Source organism: Rana temporaria, chromosome 12, assembly GCF_905171775.1.
Source record: "Rana temporaria chromosome 12, aRanTem1.1, whole genome shotgun sequence".
Taxonomy (NCBI): domain Eukaryota; kingdom Metazoa; phylum Chordata; class Amphibia; order Anura; family Ranidae; genus Rana; species Rana temporaria.
In genome coordinates, this window is record NC_053500.1 from 127,507,085 (window position 1) to 127,515,008 (window position 7,924).

Here is a 7,924-nt window from a genome sequence, read left to right on the forward strand (position 1 = left end):
AAAAGGGATCTCGGAAGGCGTTTTATTCTAACCTTCTACACTTGAAAAGGCTGAATTCTGGAGAGCTAGCAAAGAAGTCCCTAACCTGCATGCCTAGAGTCAGAGGTGAAGGAACGCAGAAATTTGAAAAGCCATGCTGCAGCCCCTCCAAATATATTACATTGTGTGTAATGAACAGAAATAATCATCTTTCACCCAGGCTTGTCTGCCCTGCCCCCCTGTGAACATAGTAAGAAAAACAAAACAAAGGACTGCTCAGCTTCCATATGGTTTCCAAATACTTGTAGACATCAGGCTCACACTTTAGGGAAGAGACTTCCATTTTTGTTATTTGCATCAAACATGAATCATAAAAAGACACCTTTGCAACCTTAGCCATTAAGAAGCATCCAACCTCCAAATGCTTTTGTATATCAAACTCCTCAAACCCAACAAACTATGTGCATATTAAAGCTGAACTCAAAGTGAGAAACCAAAATGAATGCAGTCGAAAATTAAAAGCAAAATAAAAAAACCAAAACCAAAACAAGCTCACGTTTCTGAGCAAGCTAGAAGACCCCCACCTAGGTGCTCACTTACCTCTCAATGTAAGCAAAAACCTTCTGTATGAACATCTTCAGGCCTAATGTCTTCCCCAGTGCTGGCTGTGCAGACTAACCCGACAGACTTGAAAAGGACTCGAGCACTGGAGACAAGTAAACATTGGAGGCCACCACATTCACAAAGAGATAAGAAAGCACCTGGATGCAAGGGGTTCCAAGTGAGGGGACCAGAAAGACATTTTTTTTGGAAAGCAAACTTGTATTGTGTCAGCTTTCTGTAAGCCACTGTACACAAGACGACTGGAAGAGGGAGAGCCAGCACACACTAAAGATCAGATGTGCTATAGTACATTGTGAAAAGTATTGGGACGCCTGCCTTTACATGAACTTTAGTGGCGTCTCAATATTGAGTTGGTCCACCCTTTGCAGCTTCAACTCTCCTGGGAAGGCCGTCCACAAGGTTTAGGAGTGTGCCTATGGGAATGTTTAACCATTCTTCCAGAAGTGCATTTGTAAGGTCAGGCACTGGTGTTTGATGAGAAGTAGGGGTGCAACGGATCACAGTTGATCCGTGATCCGCACAGGTCACCCCCTTTGGATCGGAACACACTGTGATCCGCGGAATGCCGCGGCTCCGGAGCTAGGCCGAAGCCCCGGCCTTTCCTAATGTTATGGCCATGGCTCCGGAGCTAGGCCGAAGCCGCGGCCTTTCCCAACGTAATGGCCACGGCTTCGGCCTACCTCCGAAGCCGCGGCCATAACGCTAGGAAAGGCCGTGGCTTCGGCCTAGCTCAGGAGCAGCAGGAATAACATTAGGAAAGGCCACGGCTTCGGCCTAGCTCCGGAGCCGCGGCCATCTTGGTACACCCGGCGGCGGCCCTCCTCTGTTTACACCCACAGAGGAGCCCGCACTCGTGGGACACACGCTGGGAGTGTCTAATGCCCAAGGGGGGGGTCTCTTGCCCCGAAAGGAGGGGGGGGTCCTCTTGCCCCGAAAGGAGGGGGGGGGTCCTCTTGCCCCGAAAGGAGGGGGGGGTCCTCTTGCCCCGAAAGGAGGGGGGGGGTCCTCTTGCCCCGAAAGGAGGGGGGGGGTCCTCTTGCCCCGAAAGGAGGGGGGGGGGGCCTCTTGCCCCGAAAGGAGGGGGGGGGTCCTCTTGCCCCGAAAGGAGGGGGGGGTCCTCTTGCCCCGAAAGGAGGGGGGGGGTCCTCTTGCCCCGAAAGGAGGGGGGGGTCTCTTGCCCTGAAAGGAGGGGGGGGTCTCTTGCCCTGAAAGGAGGGGGGTCTAATGAGGGGGGGAGATGTGTATATTACAGTGGGGGGGGGGGAGAGATGTGTATATTACAGTGGGGGGGGGGGGGGGGGTGTGTATATTACAGGGGGGGGGGGGGGGAGATGTGTATATTACAGGGGGGGAGAATTTATTTTTATTTTGCCGATCCGAAAAATTAACCGAGACTCCTGATCTGAACCGTGAGTTTGATCCGTTGCACCCCTAATGGAGGAGCCTTGCTTGCAGTATCCGCTCTAATTCATCCCAAAGCAGTTCTGTGAGCCAGGCCTTCTCATCCAACATCAGTGCCTAACCTCACAAATGCACTTCTGGAAGAATGGTCAAACATTCCCATAGACACACTCCTAAACCTTGTGGATGACCTTCTCAGAAGAGTTGAAGGTGTTATAGCTGCAAAGGGTGTGCCAACTCAATATTGAACCCTACGGACTAAGACTGGGATGCCATTAAAGTTCATGTGAGTAGTAAAGGCAGGCGCCCCAATACTTGACAATATAGTGTGCTGTCAGGAAGAGAGTATATTCTGCTGATGCTCAATTGTCCAATCACTGCCTGGGGGCAGGGAGGTGACCAAAGTAATTGCCGTAGGGAAAAAAAAAAAAAAAAAAAATAATAATCTTAGTCAGGCTAACCACCTGACTTCACACATCTTTGCACTCAGAGGAAAAACCATACAAATTTATTGGCAGGTAAACCGCTCCAAAATATATACAAGTATAAATCTGTTTGCCTTGAGCTCAGTTTTAAAGGGCAATGCCATTTTCATGGGGAGAAAACCACCCCAAAATATAGCATATACAATTGTGACCTTACAATTTTTTTTAAAATGCAATTTGACAACCTGGGAGGCGTTTTCTATATACAGAATGCCCCCTCAGAAATGTTTCCAGATGTCTGTACCAAGAAACAAGTCAAATTCTTGGCATTCCCTGCAACAAAATGAAATTTTCTTGATACTCCCAAAAGGGAAGTGATGTCTAAAAGGGATGTAGACCCCGCCACATTCCCCATTAGAACCCTGTAAGTGCGGCAGCCAATTACAAAAATTACTCCCATACAGATTCACTCTGCACATGGAGACAAACAGCCATTTCTTCAGAAAAATATGGGAAGCTTCAACAAAGGTGGTTATAATCCGTGCAATGTACATTGATCAACCAAAAGGTGAATTTTTTTTTCAACTCAACAAAAGTGGAGTTATTCTTTAAAGGCAGGTGGGCTGTAGCACACAAGTGCATGGCCAAACATTGTACTATTGACATTCAAGAAACATTCACTGTATCTGGACCATGCATGAGACTACCAAGTATGCTGGAGAAATCAATTGTACCTTATGCATTTTTCCTACTTCCAAATGAAATTCTCTGTTCAAGAAAAAAACAAAACAAAAAAAAAAACCTAGTGTCTTGTAGCCAAAACAATGTGCCAATGCATAGTCTCTGGCAAAGCAGCAGCTGTTCCACTTCTCAAGCAGTTCAGAAGCAGATCTGTGCAGCAAACCGCTTCCCAGAACAGCCATGTGCTTAGCTGCAAATCCATGAATCCCGAGTAGACATCATCCTTTTCCAATGTTCACCAGCTTCCTAAAACCTTCTAGAAGTTCCAGTGAGAAATCTCCATATATATTTTTAAACTCCACAGCCATACCATGCCCCAGGGAGATCTGTGCATGTATACTTACATTCCAGTTAAGTCCAGCAATCAGAAAATGGTGAAGATTATTCATACAGTGGATATAAAAAAAAAAGTGTACAGTTAAAATGTCAGGTTTCTGTGATGGAAAAAAATGAGACAAAATAAATTTCAGAGTTTTTCCCACCTTTAATGTGGCATATAAACTGTACAACTCAGTTGAACAAAACTAAAATCTTAGGTGGAGGGAAGAAAAAAATATTGCATAAGGCCCCTTTCACACAGGGAGGATCAGTAATGATCCGCCCCGTGAACCTCCGCTTGCTCAGCGGGAATCGCTCCGTTGATCCCCACTGAGCCGGCAGATGACAGGGCGGTCCCCACACACTGTGCAGGGACCGCCCTGTCTTTTCTCCGCTCTCCCCTATGGGGGGGGGGGGGGGGGGGGAAATCGGATGAACACGGACAGTCTGTCCGTGTTCACCTGATCCGATAGACGTATGGAAACGTAGGGTTTTCCTCCGTCACACTTTGGCGGATCAGATGTCACCGCTGACATCCGCGGCTCCATAGAGGAGCACGGAGCGCCCGCTCAGGTCCGCAAAAAACACTGGCAGGCGGACCTGAACGGGTGCTCCGTGTGAAAGAGCCCTAAGTGTGCACACCCTTACACTAATACTTGATGGAAGCACCTTTTGATTTTATTACAGCACTCAGCCTTTTTGGGTAGGAGTCTATCAGCATGGCACATCTTGACCCCCTACAGATTCAGGTCTGGGCCATTCCAAAACTTTAAATATTCTTCTGCTGAAACCATTCCTTTGACGATTTGGACGTATGTTTTGGGTCGTTGTCATGCTGAAAGATAAAGTTTCTCTTCATGTTCAGCTTTCTAGCAGAAGCCTGAAGGTTTTGTGCCAATATTGACTGGTATTTGGAACTGTACATAATTCTCTCTACCATGACTAAGGCCCCTGTACCAGCTGAAGTAAAACATCCCCAAAGCATGATGCTGTCACCACCATGCTTCACAGTGGGTATGGTGTTCTTTAGGCGATATGCAGTGTTTTTGCATCAAACTTATATGTTTTGGAATTATGGCCAAAAAGTTCAAACTTTGTTTCATTAGACCAAAACACATTTTCTCACATGCTTTTGTGGAGACTTCAAATGTGTTTAGCTAAATTTTGCCAGGCTTGGATGTTTTTCTTTGTAAGAAAAGGCTTCTGTCTTGCCACTCTACCCCATAGCCCAGACGTATGAAGAATACGGGAGATTGTTGTCACATGTACCACACAGCCAGTACTTGCCAGATATTCCTGCAGCTCCTTTAATGTTGCTGTAGGCCTCTTGGCAGCCTCCATGACCAGTTTTCTTTTCATGAATTTTGGAGGGTTGTTCAGTTCTTGGTAAGGTCACTGTTGTGCCATAATATCTGTTCCATGGCATATCTTATGCCTTGGAAATTCTTTCATACCCTTCTCCTGACACCGTTTAACAATGAGATCCCTCTGATGCTTTGGAAACTCTACGGACCATGGCTTTTGATGTAGGATACGACTAAGAAAATGTCAGGAAAGACCTACAGGAAAGACCTACAGAACAGCTGAACTTTATTTGGGGTTAGTCAGAGGCACTTAAAATGATGGCAAGTGTGTACCGACTCCTATTTAACATGAGTTTAAATGAGATTGTTTAAATCTGAACACAGCTACTTATGCAACATTATTTTTGTTTATTTTTACAAGATTTGTTTGTTTTTCAACCGAGTTGTACAGTTTATAGGTCACGTTAAAAAGGTGGAAAAAAGTTCTGAAATTTTTTCTCGTTTTTTTTACATCACATAAACCTGACATTTTAACAGGGGTGTGTAGACGTTTTATATCCACTGTAGATGCTACAAACAACTTCACAGCCTGTGCATACCAATAAGGGTTGATTGCATTTTTAAATAGCATACCATTTCCACAATCTAAATGTGCCACAAGAATTGAAACGGTGCGTTTCTTGGATACCTTCTACTGCTCTCCCCAATCAAAATGGCTCCAGTTGCAGAGCAGTACTACTGGCAATCGTGTTCAGCATTTATATTTCATATTTTTCTGTTAAATGCCTGGTACTGCCTTCAGTAGTTCGATGCTTAGCTCCAGCACTAGATGGCAGTCTTGGCAGTGTCCCTGATTTAACATATTATTAAATCTCTTAAAATCCCCACTAGATCAGAAATGATGCATCACAAGTAGCCGCTTAGTCAACTGATACCAGCTCTCAAAACATGTGTAAATAAGCAGCGCTATAAAATGACAAGTGAACCCAATTAATATAAAGACATAAGTTAAAAAATTTGAACAAGTTCATATAAAATGCAAAATATCAAGTAAACAAATACAATTAACCACATCCAAGGTGCAAAAAGAAAAGTGCAGCCAAAACAGAACAAAATTTTAAATAAATTGATGTAATATAAATAAACCAGCAACCGAAGATCCGGAAAGCGCAATGAAGTTAAAATGGAGAGATCCGCCACCAGGCTTAAACATTCAGCATACGCCTCTTAAGTTAAATGGGATTCACTATGTTGGTGTGTTCTTTTACAGTCTTAAGCCTTGAACACACGGTCAGACTTCAAACAAACTTTTCTGTGGATTTTTGTCCAAAGGGAGTTGGCGGGGCACACCCCTAGCATACACACGGCAGGACTGTTCTGCAAACTTTCCCAACATCACGTGGTTTTTCGGCTCTTTACCGCCACCCTTTGGTCAACTTCTGCTATTGTTGATTTTAACATTGGTTCTGGGCATGCGTATTTGTACTTCGGACAAAGGTCCGATGGGTTTCTGTACACACGATAGGACTTTGCACCGTAGGACTTTTGTTGCCGAAAAGTTTGTCCGTTTGCAGCGCGAACTTTTGTTCGATGAAAACTGAACTTAATATATTAATTTATGCTTAGAATCCGCCATCAAGTGGCAATCGCTTCAAATTGATGCTAGCGCCTTAGGTTTACCACATGCGCATATGACAATTATAACATGGTTCACCACATTTGGCAAGAGGCGTAAGCCGATTGTTTAAACCTGGTGATGGACCTCGCCATTTAACTTCATTGCACATTCCGGATCATTGGTTGCTGGTTTTTTTTTTAAAAAGGGACCATTTTGCATCAATTAATTTTTAAATTTTGTTTTGGCTGCACTTAACACCATGGATGTGGTTAATTGTATTGATTTTTTTACTTGATATTTTGCATTTATATGAAGTTGTTTGCAATTTTGCACTTATTAAATTGGGTTAATTTTATAGTGCTCCCAAAATAAAGTAACCGTGTCACTATGGGGTCCTAAATAAAAGTAAAGGCAGACTATAAAAAAAATAAATAAAAAAAAGACAAAAAGAAGGATGTATACTTAACTTCAGTCTTAAAATTCTGCTGCCCCGAAGAACTCTGGACACTGCGGGTATCAGACGTTCTGCTTGTGTCAAATACATGCTGCTCTGCTGTGTGCTGTAGTTCTTCCTATCAGCCCCAATGTTCAATAGGGACGCAGGAGGAACTACAGCGTGCAGCAGGGGAGCAGTTACTCAAAAACATCCAGAGAAATCTGATATTTTGGACCTCAAAATGACAAAGTTGCAATAAGCCAATGCGGCACATTTCCCTCCTTTAGGTTTGCTAAATCAAATGAAGCAAACAGCTGGTTTGCAAAACAGTCGCATTTCAATATAAAGCTGTAAGAATTTCTGAACACACCACCAAAAAAGGCAGAAATGACAATGTGCTGTAATAAGGTCAATGCAACCCTGTTGTGCAGTTTAAATGTTTAAAAATTACACCAAACAAGCAGGCTTCAAAAAAGAAAAAAAAAAAAAAAACATTCTCCAATGAACAGAAAACTGGATGTGTCGAAGTCCTCGCACAACCCCACTGATGTTATCCTTAGCTTGACATCAGCTGAGAAAGGGACTCCTCTTGGGCTGCAGGTTATGGCTTTAGTAACAAACCATCCATGTTATATTTATCAGCATGTGAATAACCACACTCAAATTTAGCCTAAATATGACATCGCAACATTTAAAAAAACAAAAGCAAAAAAAAAACACTATTTATTGGCGTATAACACGCACTTTTTTACCCTGAAAACAGAGGGTAAACTGTGCCTTTGGAAAGTTTTTTTCCGGAAACGTCACTCCCAAAGTTAGGGTGCGTGTTATACGCCGATAAATACGGTAATGTTGTATTCTGATGGATATTCAGTGTCTTAAAGCGGGAGTTCACCCGAAAAACAATTAACATTAGATTGAGGCTCATTTTGTCAAGGGGAATCGGGTGTTTTTTTTTTTAAATCGAAGCAGTACTTACCGTTTTAGAGATAGATTTTCTCTTTCTCTTCTGGGTATGGTCTTCGGGACTGGGCGTTCTTTTGATTGACAGTCTTCCGACGGCCGCATACATCGCGTC